We start from the raw sequence: 15,225 nt of genomic DNA on the forward strand, positions 1-15,225 counted from the left end.
TTAAAGTTTTTTACAGAACTGTTCATCTGTAACTGGGATTGACTGGAATCCCCAAGACATTTGACATTTGATATTATGATCTGGGTTTAACTAGATTCGGTAGCTCTTATGTAATAATAGACCCCATTGATCAGGTGACTGATGAGGCGTGAAAACAAGATGTAGTAGTATGGGATCATGTCTTTGAACACTGCAGAAAGAAACTAAAAGATCAGTAGTGACAAAAAAAAAAAAACACTTCTAACTTGTCTAGAACTTTTGACCATCACAGTAGCAAAGCTTTATTTTGGTGGCCTGTGCATTGAAATATAGCCTGTCTCTGGTGAGTGTTTGTTAAGGGGTTAACAAGACTCACTGCCATATTGTCTGTATACCATGGCAGTCGCAGTGAACAAGATGTGCTAGAAAATCAGGTATCAAGTATCTGTGTAGTCTGGATTGACAAATCTTATTGTATTCGAGAATGCCAAGTTCCAAGTACACATAGGTGTGGTGTATTTGTTTTCTTAAAGCTTTATTGTGTACTAGTGATCATGGTATAGGAAGCGCTAATGAAGTTTCACTCTGCTCGACTTCACTGGGAAGAATAAAACATGTGTTTTAGGCTTCGTTCACATCTACGTCAGGGCTCCGTTCAGGCGTTCCGTCTGAGCTTTTTGTCAGAACGGAACCCTTCCTGAAACAAACGATAACCATAGGTTTCCGTTTGCATCACCATTTCAATGGTGACAGATCTGGTCAAATGGTTTCCGTTTGTCACTGTTGCTTAAGGGTTCCGTCATTTTGACGGAAGCAATACCGTAGTCGACTACGCTATTCATTCCGTCAAAATGACGGAACCCTTTCACAACTGAGACAAACGGAAACCATTTGCAGCAAATCCTTCACCATTGAAATCAATGGTGATGCAAACCTATGGTTTCCGTTTGTTTCAGTCAGGGTTCCGTTCTTTCAGGAAAGCTCAGACGGAACGCCTTAATGGAGCTCTGACGCAGATGTGAACAAAGCCTAAACTTCACCCTTTGCAATCATTCTATCAGGGAATCTTCAGGCCATATTTAGACATGGCAATTTACATTACAATAGATGTGGATAAAGTTTTGAAAATCCCATCCACTTGCAGCGGAAAAAAAGAGCATGCTGGGATTTATTTTTTTGTGGGAATTGATTTTCATTGCGTAATTAAACCGTTGCAATGCATAGGGTGAAATCCGCAGCAAATCTGCAGAAAAAGTCTGACCGTAGACATTAAATAACTAGTTTGCCAACAGTAAGCAGTCAGGATTGCCATAGGCATTGGACAGGAAAGATCTTTTATGTTCTATTCCTCCGAAAATAGTTCTTAACATGGGTCTGCCAGACATTATAGTGTTGGTGGATCCCATCGATATTCTCAGTACCTGCAGATAAAAAACGAATGTCTATGGCCAGTTAAGATCTACTGCTATAACAGCCGGTCTTAAAAGCTAAGTACACCTTTGAAAATGTTTTGGTTTTTTTTAATGTCAGAAACAAGCAGGACCCGCTGACACTGAATCCGTCAGTGCGGCTGACCTGATGGATTCAGGTCTCAGCGCTAGATACAGCTGCTTTTTATACAGGATACAAAGCAGCTGTATCTCAAAAAGTAAAAATAATTTTTAATAAAAAGTAATTACAAAGTTGCACCAAACACACTGAAACACTGTTTTGATAAATAAAATAAAAAAATTCAAAGGCTTACATAGCTCACACAGTATTTTTCAGGCAGAGAAAATCTTCCTCAAAATTCCTTAAGGCATTATGAGACAGATTTTGACCTGCCTGCACTTTCTTGTCGCATTTTTCGCCCGCAGCCATTGAGCAAAATCAAAATCAGTACCAACAAACTCAGTGTGAACTGGGCCTTAAGCTGATTTTTTTCCCTGCGCAAAAGTGGAAGTGGAAAGTTACGCATTTGCCCGAATTGTAAGTGCCCTCCCCATCCCAAAAGTTATATATATCTGTTCCCTGCCATTCTAGAGATTTATGGGGGTCTTCATTCGGGCGACTCTTTCAACACAGCTGCAAGTTCAGGTGACACATAAGTTATTTCCTTACAGGTTCCCTGGCATTGCATGCAGTGGCGTAACTACCGCTATAGCAGCCGTAGCGGCCCCCACCATGGCCGGAAGCTCCGCTAGCAGCCGCTATGGCTGCTACAGTGCGACGCCACTGAACACGACTACGGCAGAGTAGGGAGGTATCTCCCCGCTCGACCATTAAACAAAAGACATGTATCCCCTATCCACAGGATAGGGGATACATGTGTGATTGCTGGCATTGATAGGGAGAACGGGGGACTGAAAGTCCCCTGAAGTTCTCCATCACAAACCTCGGACTTCCAGGGTCTGTGTCGGCAGCTCCGTAGAAATGAATGGAGCGCCGGTCGCGCTTGTGCGCATGTGTGACCAGCGCTCCTTTCATTTTTATTGAGCTGCGCAGACGCCGGAAGTCGGAGGTTAGTCATGGAGAACTTGGGGGAATTTCGGTCCCCCGTTCTCCCTGTCGCTGCCAGCGATCATACATGTATCCCCTATCCTGTGGATAGGGGATACATGTCTTTTGTCTTTTCACACTGTAGGTCGCATTTTTTTGGGGGGTTGGGGACGCTGTATGGCGTTCCCTACAGGGGGAGCTGTATAGCGTTCCCTACAGGGGGGGCTGTATAGCGTTCCCTACAGGTGGGGCTGTATGGCGTTCCCTACAGGGGGGGGGTTGTATGGCGTTCCCTACATGGGGGGCTGTATAGCGTTCCCTACAGGGGGGCTGTATGGCGTTCCCTACAGGGGGGCTGTATGGCGTTCCCTACAGGGGGGCTTTATAGCGTTCCCTACAGACCCCCCCTGTAGGGAACCCCATACAGACCCCCTGTAGATAACGCCATACAGAGCCCCTGCAGATAACGCCATACAGTCCCCGCTATAGATAACACCATACAGTCCCCCCTGTAGATAACGCCATACAGCCCCCTCTGTAGAGAACGCCATACAGCCCCCCTGTGGATAGCGCCATACAGCCCCCTGTAGATAAAGCCATACAGCCCCCCTGTAGATGGCGCCATACAGCCCCCCCTGTAGATAACGCCATACAGCCCCCTTTGTAGATATCTACAGAGGGGGCTGTATGGCGTTATCTACAGGGGGGACTGTATGGCGTTATCTACAGAGGGCTGTATGGCGTTATCTACAGAGGGGGCTGTATGGCGTTATCTACAGAGGGGGCTGTATGGCGTTATCTACAGGGGGGACTGTATGGCGCTATCTACAGAGGGGGCTGTATGGCGTTATCTACAGAGGGGGCTGTATGGCGTTATCTACAGAGGGGGCTGTATGGCGTTATCTACAGAGGGGGCTGTATGGCGTTATCTACAGAGGGGGCTGTATGGCGCTATCTACAGGGGGGCTGTATGGCATTATCTACAGGGGGACTGTAAAAAAGGCACTATCTACAGGGGGGCTGTATGGCGTTATCTACAGAGGGGGCTGTATGGCGTTCCCTACAGGGGGGGCTGTATAGCGTTCCCTACAGGGGATGGGGCTGTATAGTGTTCCCTACAGGGAGGGGCTGTATGGCGTTTCCTACAGGGGGGGCTGTATGGCGTTCCCTACAGGGGGGGCTTTATGGCGTTGCCTACAGACCCCCCCTGTAGGGAACGCCATACAGACCCCTGTAGATAACGGCATACAGAGCCCCTGTAGATAACGCCATACAGTACCCCCTGTAGATAACGCCATACAGTCCCCCCTGTAGATAACGCCATACAGTCCCCTCTGTTGAGAACGCCATACAGCCCCCCTGTGGATAGTGCCATACAGCCCCCCTGCAGATATCTACAAAGGGGGCTGTATGGCGTTATCTACAGGGGGGGCTGTATGGCGCCATCTACAGGGGGGCTGTATGGCGCTATCTACAGAGGGGGCTGTATGGCGTTATCTACAGAGGGGGCTGTATGGCGTTATCTACAGGGGGGACTGTATGGCGCTATCTACTGATTGGCCTGTATGGCGTTATCTACAGAGGGGGCTGTATGGCGTTATCTACAGAGGGGGCTGTATGGCGCTATCTACAGGGGGCTTTATGGCGTTATCTACAGAGGGGGCTGTATGGCGCAATCTACAGGGGGGCTGTATGGCGTTATCTACAGAGGGGGCTGTATGGCGTTATCTACAGGGGGGGCTGTAAAAAAGGCACTATCTACAAGGGGGGGTTGTGTGACACCCAGGGGAGGGGGGGCCCCAGTCAAAAGTTTGCTATGGGGCCAGTCTTTCCTAGTTACGCCCCTGATTGCATGACAACCACTGCTCGGGACCTAAACCTGCAGTTCATGCAGAATGGTGGGGACTAGGGAAGTATAACTTTGGAAATTGGGTGGGCACTTTCCCTTTGGGCAAAGGCGACATTTCTATCTTATTCCCGGTGGGTTACTTTAGCTGGAGGTTTCCCAGAGTTATAAGGTAATAATAATTTTCCTGAGACTGGTGTACCTGCTCTCCGGAATACTATTAGATTTTCCCATGTTGCGTGTTCCATATTCAGCAACAAGATGCATTCTTATTGGGAAATATGAAGCACACTACAGAACAACATTGTACCTGGCATTGTACACCTCCACTTTTCATTTTCATAAATCGATCACACTTGAGGCAACCAGAACGTTGTTCTCATTCAAATAAGTAATAATGGTAGAAAATAACTTCTGATTTCATTACCGTTTCATGCTAAAAGATCTACCTAGTGTAAAGCTGCCCATAGACATTAGATATTTGCTGCTGAAATCTGGTAAATGGGCCTGACGGCAACTCATCTATACCATCTCAAGCAATTACACAGCATTCCTCCCTCCCAAGTATCGCAAATAGGGACAACCGATGCAGTGTTTTTTCCCTTTTAAGCCACGCCTCTAATTCCGCCCAATCCCCGCCAATACACACCTGCTTCAGCCCACACAGTATCATGCTCCCATAGTGCCTCCCACACAGTATAATGCAAAATAACTGCCCCACACATTGTATAATGCCCCATAGTTGCCAGCATACAGTATAATGCCCCTTATACAGTATAATGCCCCCATAGCTGCCCCTATACAATATAATGCTCCTATAGATGCACCCATACAGTATAATGGCCCATAGCTACCCCATACAGCATAATGCCCCATAGCTAACCCATAGAGTATAATACACCCATAGCTGTCCCCATACAGTATAATGCCCACACAGATGCCCCAATATACTATAGTGCCCCCACAGATACCCCATACAGTATAAGGCCCCCAAAGCTGCCCCATATAGTATAATGCCCTTGTAGCTTCCCTCATACAGTATAATGCCCCCTTAGCTGCCACCATACACTATAATACCCCCACAGCTGCCCCATACAGTATAATGCCCCCACAGCTGTCCCATACAGTATAATGCCCCTTTAGCTTCCCTCATACAGTATAATGCCCCTCTAGCTGCCACCATACAGTATAATGCCCCTTAGCTGCCCCGATACAATATAATGCCCCATAGCTGCCCCATACAGTATAATGCCCCCTTTGCTGCCCCTAGTGCCCACCTATAAAGTTCCAGTGACCACATATTGCCACAGTGCCCATGTAGATAGTGCAACACACAGTGCCCATGTAGATAGTGCCACACCCCCCTTAAAGGTAGTGCCACCCCCCCTGTAGATAGCAAACCCCCTGTAGCCATTGGGACTCCCTCTAGGGGTGGAATCCCCAACCAGAAAGTCAGCAACGCTCTGGAAGGGGATTCCGCTCCAGGAGGAGCTACTGACGTCAATGCCCATATATGGACAGTGACATCAGGGATTCCGCTACAGCAGGAGCCACTAACGTCACTGTACATATATGGACAGTGACGGCAGGGATTCCCTCTTGGAGCGGAATCCCCAGCCATAGCATCGGCAACGCTCTGGCCGGGGATTCCGCTAAAGGAGGAGCCACTAACGTCACTGTCAATATATGGACAGTGACGGCAGGAGTTCCCTCTAGGAGCGGAATTACCGGCCAGAGCGTCGGCAATGCCACTGATGTCACTGTCCATATATGGACAGTGACATCAAGGACTTCTCCGGACTGAGCGCTTAAAGTAGCTCTGTGCCCGGGGAGTCTTCTGTACGAATGCTGAAGCAGGGAGCTGATGTTTCCCTGCTTCAGCATTGGGTTCAATTGTATCTGCGTCCTGAGGATGCAGATACAGTTGATATCGGGAGTCCGGGTCATACCACCAGCTGCCCGGGACAGAGGGACACCGCCCGAAATCCAGTACTAGATAGATAGATAGATAGATAGATAGATAGATAGATAGATAGATAGATAGATAGATAGATAGATAGATAGATAGATAGATAGATAGATAGATAGATAGATAGATAATATAGCTAGATAGAAATGAAATAGATAGAAAAATAACTAGATAGATAGATATGAGATAGATATGAGATAGATATGAGATAGATAGATTCCACCATCCAGCAGCACCAGCACAAATAACGGATGGGTGCACGCCTTGAGAACCCGATTTTTGGTTCCAAATCTTTCAATATGTTTCCAAGAATAAAAAAAATAAAAATAAAGAATTCAAAGTGAAAAAAAGTGGGTTTTATTAGACCCTGTGCAACGTTTCGGCTCTATTTGTGGAGATGCTTGATAAAGGCTCCACAAATAGAGCCAAAACGTTGCACAGGGGCTAATAAAACCCAATTTTTTCACTTTGAATCGGAGTGCTGCCTATTCTTGGAAATAGATAGATAGATAGATAGATAGATAGATAGATAGATAGATAGATAGATAGATAGATAGATAGATAGATAGATAGATAGATAGATAGATAGATAGATAGATAGATAGATAATACATAATTGTTAAAGCAATTGTTAAGGCAGTCAAGTGAGCCCAGTCTACATCCTTCCTTACTTCCCTATCTGAACAGAATATTCTGCTGAACTTCCTTTCCGCCACCCCTCTGGCTCTGGGATATATATTTGCGCCTCAGTAATTTCCACGTTAAAGTTCACATCTGTCAATGAAATCTGCAGAGAAATCCCCGTTCCTCCCTTTTCTAATACAGGAGACATTATACTATAGACAGACGCTGTCACACAGCCTTGGTCAACATGCTTGTGTATGTAGAGCAGAGGCCTGGATTTCCTTTGCCTTCCCCGCCCCTCATACACACTGCTTTTTTTTTTTTTAGTAGTTTTAGAAGGGTCTCATTGTATAAACTGACTTGCAGGCAGGGCTGCCCTCTTTTTGTATATCCCAGCCCCCATTCCTGTGACATCATTCCTTGCAAGAAAGCAGGGATGGAATTTTGATTTGGAAGTCTAGAGAGGAGGCTATTGTGGGAGAGGAGGATTTGGGCTGCCTAGAAAGTGGATATAGTCCAAGATCTGGGGTAAGCATTACTTTTCTGACTCTATCTTCTTTTACTCTTTACTTAATGTGAGGGGTTAAGGGTTCGGAGCATGTCTTAAGATGAGATGATGAGTTTTTTAGTAAATATACAATAGCTAAGGGTGTGTATACTTTTATTCGCTTATTCCGAATGCCGGAAGGGATTATGGAGGTATAGAGCTCTTGGTATACATTTCTTATTCCATACTATTGTTGCTTTTATGTAGTGCTCGTCTATAACTTCCTACATAGGGAAGAGCCTCTTTAGTTTTTACTGTATTTCCTACAAGAAAATCATCTATGCTACGTACATAGACGACCACACAGAAACTTTGATTTACTGCAACATTTTGTTCAATTTGCACCAGATCCAGAAAGTGGAAATGAGCTGTATGCGGCGGTTATATCCTCTGTACTCTGCTCTGGGTAGACATCAGTCTGAGGCTTAGTCACACTTACATCACTTCATAGTGAAACAGCAGCTGAGTGATATCACTGGGGGATACTAACATATGTCAGAACAGCCCAAGACTATAAAAAAAATAAACCAAGTGATGCTACTGTAAAAATTGAGGGATCTTAATTCACCATGTATACAATTTTAGTAACAAATGTATCAATAATGACTTGGTTGCAATCATTGATCTTCTTTGGAAGTGATGGATTGTGATGCTTGTGATCGTGGGATCTGAAAATATAGGCAAGGTCTTCAAATGAAATGTACTTCTGTTTAACTTTTACTGCATGTTATTGTGAATCGAATTCCCTAGGTGTTTGTGTGTCTCATTATACAGATGTAGCAGAGCTGAGTTTGTCATGTAACACTTTAAGGCTACAATAGTTGTGCTTTGTTATAACTCTGTGAATTCATATACTGCAGTAGGTTTACCTTCTGTGGAATCCCCATCAATCTGACTTTTATGGCATATAAAGTGACTTTTCCATATAGATCAATCTTTGGATGGCTCGTATGTCACACATTTACCTGCTGCTTATTATAATATGAATGTCCAAATCCTCAGATTAGCCAATGAATGCCTAATACTTGTAGCGGGATTTAATTAGTTAAGGATCAGGAATGCTGGGGGCATAAGGTGATAATGAACCAATAAGTCCCTCAGCCCATTCGTAGCAAGACATTATTATGGACTTAATGTTCTATAGTATAACATATAATAGGAGCTCATTGTCGCTTTTCAAGTGGTAACATAAGATTTTTTGGTTTGTATATGTAAGTGAAAACAGCAGAAAGGCAATACAAACATATGGCAGAGTTTACATTTGGCAGCTTTGGAGCCAATGTGAGTGATAGGTGATACTTTGCAGGTGAAGGAGGAAACCAATGTGAACATACAAATGCTGCCCGATTAAATGTGAACCCAGGGCCCAAGTCAGCAGTGCTAACCACCATGCCATCTAGTGTATATATATATATATATATATATATATATATATATATATATATATATATATATATATATATATATAGAGATACAGATATATATATATATATATATATATATATATATATATATATATATATAGATGGGTCTCAACCAGTGGTTTGGAAGGTATTGGTATTATGTATGAATGACACCTGGGATGGTATAGCATTACTGATGTCTTGGCACCAGGATTAAAACCATGTGATAAAGAGGTGACACGGAGCTAAGAAATGTATCACTGTCTCTTGGCTTCTCGGTAAGGATCATGCATCAGGCACTTGGCACCACAGCTGAACTTCACGACAGCACGATTTCATTGCACTTGGCTTTTTCACACTAATACTTTTTGCTTGGTTGTTTTATTTGCTATTAGTAATTTCTGTTATATTGTTAATTATTTTCCATAGATCTGTAGCCTAAAAAAAAAAGTTTGAGAAACTTTGGCACATACAATATATCTATTTATCTGTTATTCAGCAACAGGGATCTTGAAAGTTGGTGCCGAAACGCAGTTAATTTTACCCCCACAAGAGGCTTGTATTACTGCTTATTTCCCTGCAAGTTCCCAATTCTGCATGTGGTCTGGTTTTCATAGCTCATTAAAAAGCAATTAAGAATCAAGTAGGATGATGTGAGGTCCCAAGTCAGGGACTGGTAATGGATATTTAATGACTTGTGTGTACTGGAATGTATGATATGCAGCATATACATGTTTCCCAGAGATGCCTAGGAGGCATTATAAAATTATATCAAGACTACAATGAAGATTTCAATAGACATGAGAAATAAAGGTTTGGCTCAACATGCCAAAAAGATCATAATATTAAAGATTTCTAACTATAACATAAAATGGTCATATATTAGTAATAAATTAAGACTATAGACAGAGTAGACACATATATATATATATATATATATATATATATATATATATATATATATGTGTCTACTCTGTCTATAGTCTTAATTTATATATATATATATATATATATATATATATATATACATTTTTATTTTTTTATTTTAGAGATATATTGTTGCAGCAGCCATATTTGCAAAAGTGACAACAGGAAATGCAGCCATATTGTCAACTTTGAATTAGGGCCTGTTCACATTTGCGTTTGGCTTTCTGTTCTTCTTCGTCAGAGGAACAGAACAATGAAAATACCGGAAAAACGTCTATTCCGTTGATCAAAACAGTGATAGTAAAACAATTCTAATAAATATATAATACACATGAGTAAATTACTTCCGATTTACTGATATATAGTCATGGCCATTTTTTCAGTAGAACATTAACTAATGAGTGGTCTATAGTTTGCTGGTAAGGACAACCATGCAGAATTTTATTACTCAGCAACTGTCCATCTTTAACTTCACATAAGAGGTTCCGCAGAGCCCATACTGGTGCCAAAATAGCATACAGCCAACTAACCAATAGCAAATGTTTTCCTCTGAAAAATGTCTGTGATATTTTCAGTAACTAAAGTACTGTTTATGTACTTTATCCACCAAATTAGCCCAAATGTACAACTTTCAGTGGATGATCGTAGAAACAGTGACACCTACAGGCCATGAGATATTATACAAGGTATATTTACTGTTAGTGTTTCTTACCATACTTTTGTAGTACTCTGAAGTGCCTGTATACTATAAACTATATTCTTTTGTCTTTTGCTATTATTAAACACCATAATCTTATCTTTGTAAAAAATTATTATTATGCTTATTTATGGTGTGAATGTATGTATTGATAGATGTATTTATATATGTATTATTTTTTTACTTCCTAAAAAACTTAAAAAAGAAAAACCAGTATCCCCATTATATACATGTACTTTGATATCTGATAATAATGCTGTATGCTTTTATCAGCTTCTTGTATAATACTTTACATTTGTTATGCTTTGTAGGGTTTGGCTTATAGAATTTGTAGAATATTCCATTTGGGTCTAAAGGGAAACTGAATAATGTTCTTTATTTCTCCTTATTCCCAGAGGTACATTGACATCTGGACATTGACTTATGTGCCTCATGCCATCTCTCAGTAAATAACCCCCGATCGACCATATGCTACTAAGATAAAAGGAGCCAGAGTGGCTGCTGAAGCAAATACGTAGATATGTCTAGCAAAAGTATACATTATAATGAGACTTACACAGATTTTAGGATTAAAAGTGGATGGGGGCTACTGTGAGCATTATTGATGTCCTACAGCTAATGAATATTTGATATATCAAAAGCTTAGCTGTTATTAATATCAATATCATCAAAAGATCACCCCATATCTAATGTGCAACAACCAGTTACTCAGTGCTCATTCACACGAGCGTGTTCCTTGTCTGTGTGCTGTGCGTTGAAACAACGCACAGCACACGGACCCATTAATTTCAATGGGGCCATTCACACATGCGTGAGTTTTCACGCAGCGAGAGTCCATTGCGTGAAACTCACTGCATGTCCTATATTGGTGCGTTTTCACGCAGCTAGTCGCCCATTGAAGTCAATGGGTGCGTGAAAACCACGGACAGCACACGGATGCACATCCGTGTGCTGTCAGTGTTTTACGCATCAATTACATTGAAAAAAAAAACAAGAAGTGCTTTGCGAGTGCATGAAAAACACATGCCACATGCAAAGCACACTGATGCATAACGCAACACACACGACCAGATTTACGCGCGTTTTTTACACGCCGAAAATCTGTCATTCTCGTGTGAATGTAGCCTTAGGCCCCAAGCACACGGCTGTGCCCGTAATCATGGGCCGCGGTTGTGGAAACGGCCGGCCGCCAATGGCTGCGGACAGCCGCCCGCATTTTCGGCCCGTGCTCCCATACTTTGTATGAGAGCACGGTCCGTAAAGAGCAAAAGATAAGACATGTCCTATCTTTTGCGGTACACTTCTACGGCCCGGACATCTTCCCAGAAATAAACGGGATGGTGTCCTTGGACAATAGAAGTGAATGGGTCCGTAATTGCGATCCGCAATTACGGGCGATTTTTACAGTCGTATTCCTGTGGCCATACACGACAACCTGAGCTGCACATTGCAGGCAGTATAAACACCAAAGCCACTCCACATGAGAGTTTATATACTCTGGAAACACTAGAGGAAAAGTTCCCAGAGTGTTTCTGCTCTAATAAGACATGGAGAAAACATGTCAAGTGTCTTTTATGATCTCGCAGCAGGAAGTGACGTTACAGGAGAAGTCAGAAAACATAAAAATAGATACATGTTAGGAAATCAGAAGTTAGAGCAGCAGCCAAAGTTTGGTAATGATGATTCTTTTACTTTACAAAGATATTGTCATATTTCTGTTTTGTTACGGTGGACATTTTTTAAATATAATAAGATGAAGGGCAGCCATATTGGTTGTCACATTGAAATGAGCTTCAGTGACTGATGGTAAACTGTCACTTTGTCAGTGATTGAACATGCTGACAAAATGACAGTTGGTAGTTAGTTTGTAATCCAAAAAGTGACAACCAATATGGCTGCACTTCCTGTTGTCAGTTTTACAGAAATGTCCACTATACCAAATTTAGAAATGTGCCAAACATAATTACCAAACTTTGGCTATTACTCGAACTTATGATTTACTGGCCGTTTCTTATATTGTAGATGGAAATTCCCTGTTAAAGCGTCTGTGTCATGAAGACAACCCATTTCCAGATGTCATCTATAGGGCATATAGATGTTATAGGGGTTCCCCCTCTATAATCGAGAGTGGAGAGCTGCTAAGTAAAAGCGTCTCCCCTTATATATGACCACATTTTATCTGGAGTAGCCACTTTCGGGAAAATGCGTGGCCAGTGGGGAAATGCATGGCCAAATCCCCCTTCTCCCATGATATAATTTGATCGTCAGGGGTTAGATAAACCAGACCGGTGGCAATCAGATTGGCTTATACTGAAAGGAATTTTCCCAATGAACATTCATCACCTACCACTACCTTTCCCACTGATCTCTCTATCCCATTCCTTTTCATTTCACGGTCGCAGCGAGGAGAGATTTGAATGGAGCGGCAGTCACGCATTCATATTGCCACTCGATTCAATATCTAATAATAGCCGACGGAGACAGCGTTTTACGTCAACCCCATAGACATTGTAGTGGCTGTAACGCTCACTGCAGCTCAGTTTCCACAATAAAAGGGAAGGAGCCGTTCGCAGGAGTCCCGCAGTTCCTCTATTAAGCATATTGGTGGCGGTGCCAGGAGTCGGTCCTTCACAATCAAATATTGATGGCTAATCCTAACGATAGGCCATAGATATTAAACCCATTAAATTGGTACTAAATAAGGTGATAAATAAGCATCTCATACGTTTATTTTGTGGACTGATGTGTAAGTGCATCTACTTTTAGCTCAGTTTTGAATGCTAAATCCATTAAGAATTATTTCTGCTGTAAATAACATGTCTCAGACTGTTTTCCTTTGCTGCTTCCCGATGATGCTGTGTTTTTCTATGAAGCAGACACCAGATATTCTGCATGCATACACTACAATTGAAGGATCACTCGTCACTCAAACAGTGTGTCAGCTGAACCTATTTTCTATTCTTGGAAAAGGAAATATTCATCCGCAACTAAACAATTCCTGCACAATAGAAGAAGTCAGTAGATGGCTAGAAAATATAAATAAAACATAGGATGCTAAAGAGTTGGATTTGCAATATTTAAAAACATGCCTTCGCATAGTTATATTTAGGCCACCTACATGAATATGAAGAACTACATTCAATATTAGATAGTAACTGTAGGGATGTGTAAGGATTAGTGGGAATAAACAGTGGTGTTATTCACTGAAACAATTAGATTCCAGATGCAATGTTAGTTAAAGTGCATCTCCACCTTTTAACGCCATGTCGCTTTTAGGTCCAAAACTATGTGCTGATTTGTTTCTTATGGTATTGTAGCATTTGGAGCTCCATTTTTCTGATATAGAGCTCCAAATCCCCTGCTTAGACATAAAGTTAAATTATTAAATTATAGATGCCTGTAGTCACCACTAGAGGGAGCTTAGGAGCTTCCTGCATATTGTTGTGTTAAATGTATCAACACTATCCACTGAGCTCCAAGGCTCCCTCTAGTGGTGGATGTTGACAGCCAGCATTTAATCATTTCACTCTATGAGGGGAATTTATGAAGACTGGCGTTTCATATGCCAGTCTTAGTATAAAGAAAGTTGACGAAAAATTTGCATGCTTCTTAATAAACTAGGCTAATTTCTGTCTGTCCGTGCGGCAGAAAGTGTAATCTGTGCCAGGTTTGAGGTAGTGTAGATTTGCGCCATAATTTATGCCAGATTCTGACGTAAATCATGGTAAATTTGTCAAGCATTGGGTGGTCCTGACCCTTTTGCAAAGTCACAACCCACTTTTGTAAAAAGTTACAGATGCAGCGTAAAAGTTAAAAAAGTTAAAACAGTCGTGCACCAATATTTGCACCAGATTACTATTGTTCAGTGTTTAATAAATTCCCACCTGTGTCAATACAGGGGATTTGGAGCTTTATATCATTAAAATGGATTAACAAGCATAAACCAAAACAAGTCAATACCTCCAAAAATATACTTAAGAGTTGATTTACATCCTGAACATAATAGAAAGATAAATGCTGCCTTATTCTAACCGCACTAGAAATTCCCCGAGGCACCTAAAAAAAAATCCTGACATTTGACCTTTGCCCTGCATATCTGTTTCACATCTAATTTCTTCCCTATGCATGTAATCATATGGAGCAGCTACCCTGACCACTGAGAATATGTATGTTATTAGTTGTGTGTAGTTATTATTGTGAGGATTTAGAGGTGGAACTAGCATCAAAACAGAACTGACGTTTGAAATCTTGAGAAGTTTCAAGTTGTTTCTTAATATGACAGCAGACTAAACAAAAACAGACTTTGAAGTGGCGTCCAATGCCACTCTTATATGGTAGATCATGTGTTCCTGCCTTGGGACAGACAAGGCATGCAAAGAATTCACCAGCATCTTGCCTTAAGATTGTTTAAAAAAAATAAATAAAAGTTTCCCCTTTTCCCCCTAAAGCAATGTAAAAAAATAAAACAAACATAATTTGGTATCGCCGCATCCGTAAAATTCCAAACTACTACAATATAACATTATTTAACCCACACCGTGAACGGCACAAAAAAAAAGTAAACGCCAGAATCGCAGATTTATTTGGTAACCTCACCTCCCACAAAAAATGTTAAAAAAAAATGATCAGAAATCTAATGTACCCCAAAATAGTACCAATAAAAGCTACAGCTCTCGACGCAAAAAATAAGCCTCACTACGCTTAATTGACAGAAAAAAAAAAAACATTCTTTGTAAAAGTAGTAAAATTAAAAAA

At 41.7% G+C, this 15,225-nt stretch overlaps 1 protein-coding gene across 8 annotated transcripts in view; it reads left to right on the forward strand.

Moving 5' to 3' along the window:
- Positions 1 to 15,225, forward strand: part of PALM2AKAP2 (PALM2 and AKAP2 fusion) — a 399,528-nt gene that overhangs the window by 348,059 nt on the left and 36,244 nt on the right. Inside the window, exon 1 of one of the 8 annotated variants that reach the window (XM_075825574.1) lies at positions 7,353 to 7,424. The exons of the other annotated variants lie outside the window; for them this stretch is intronic. The gene's annotated coding sequence lies outside the window, so the exon portion shown is untranslated. Of the gene's footprint in view, positions 1 to 7,352; positions 7,425 to 15,225 lie in introns of those variants that run through there. 8 annotated transcript variants of the gene reach the window in all.

Source organism: Rhinoderma darwinii, chromosome 1 (assembly GCF_050947455.1).
Source record: "Rhinoderma darwinii isolate aRhiDar2 chromosome 1, aRhiDar2.hap1, whole genome shotgun sequence".
Classification (NCBI taxonomy): Eukaryota; Metazoa; Chordata; class Amphibia; order Anura; family Rhinodermatidae; genus Rhinoderma; species Rhinoderma darwinii.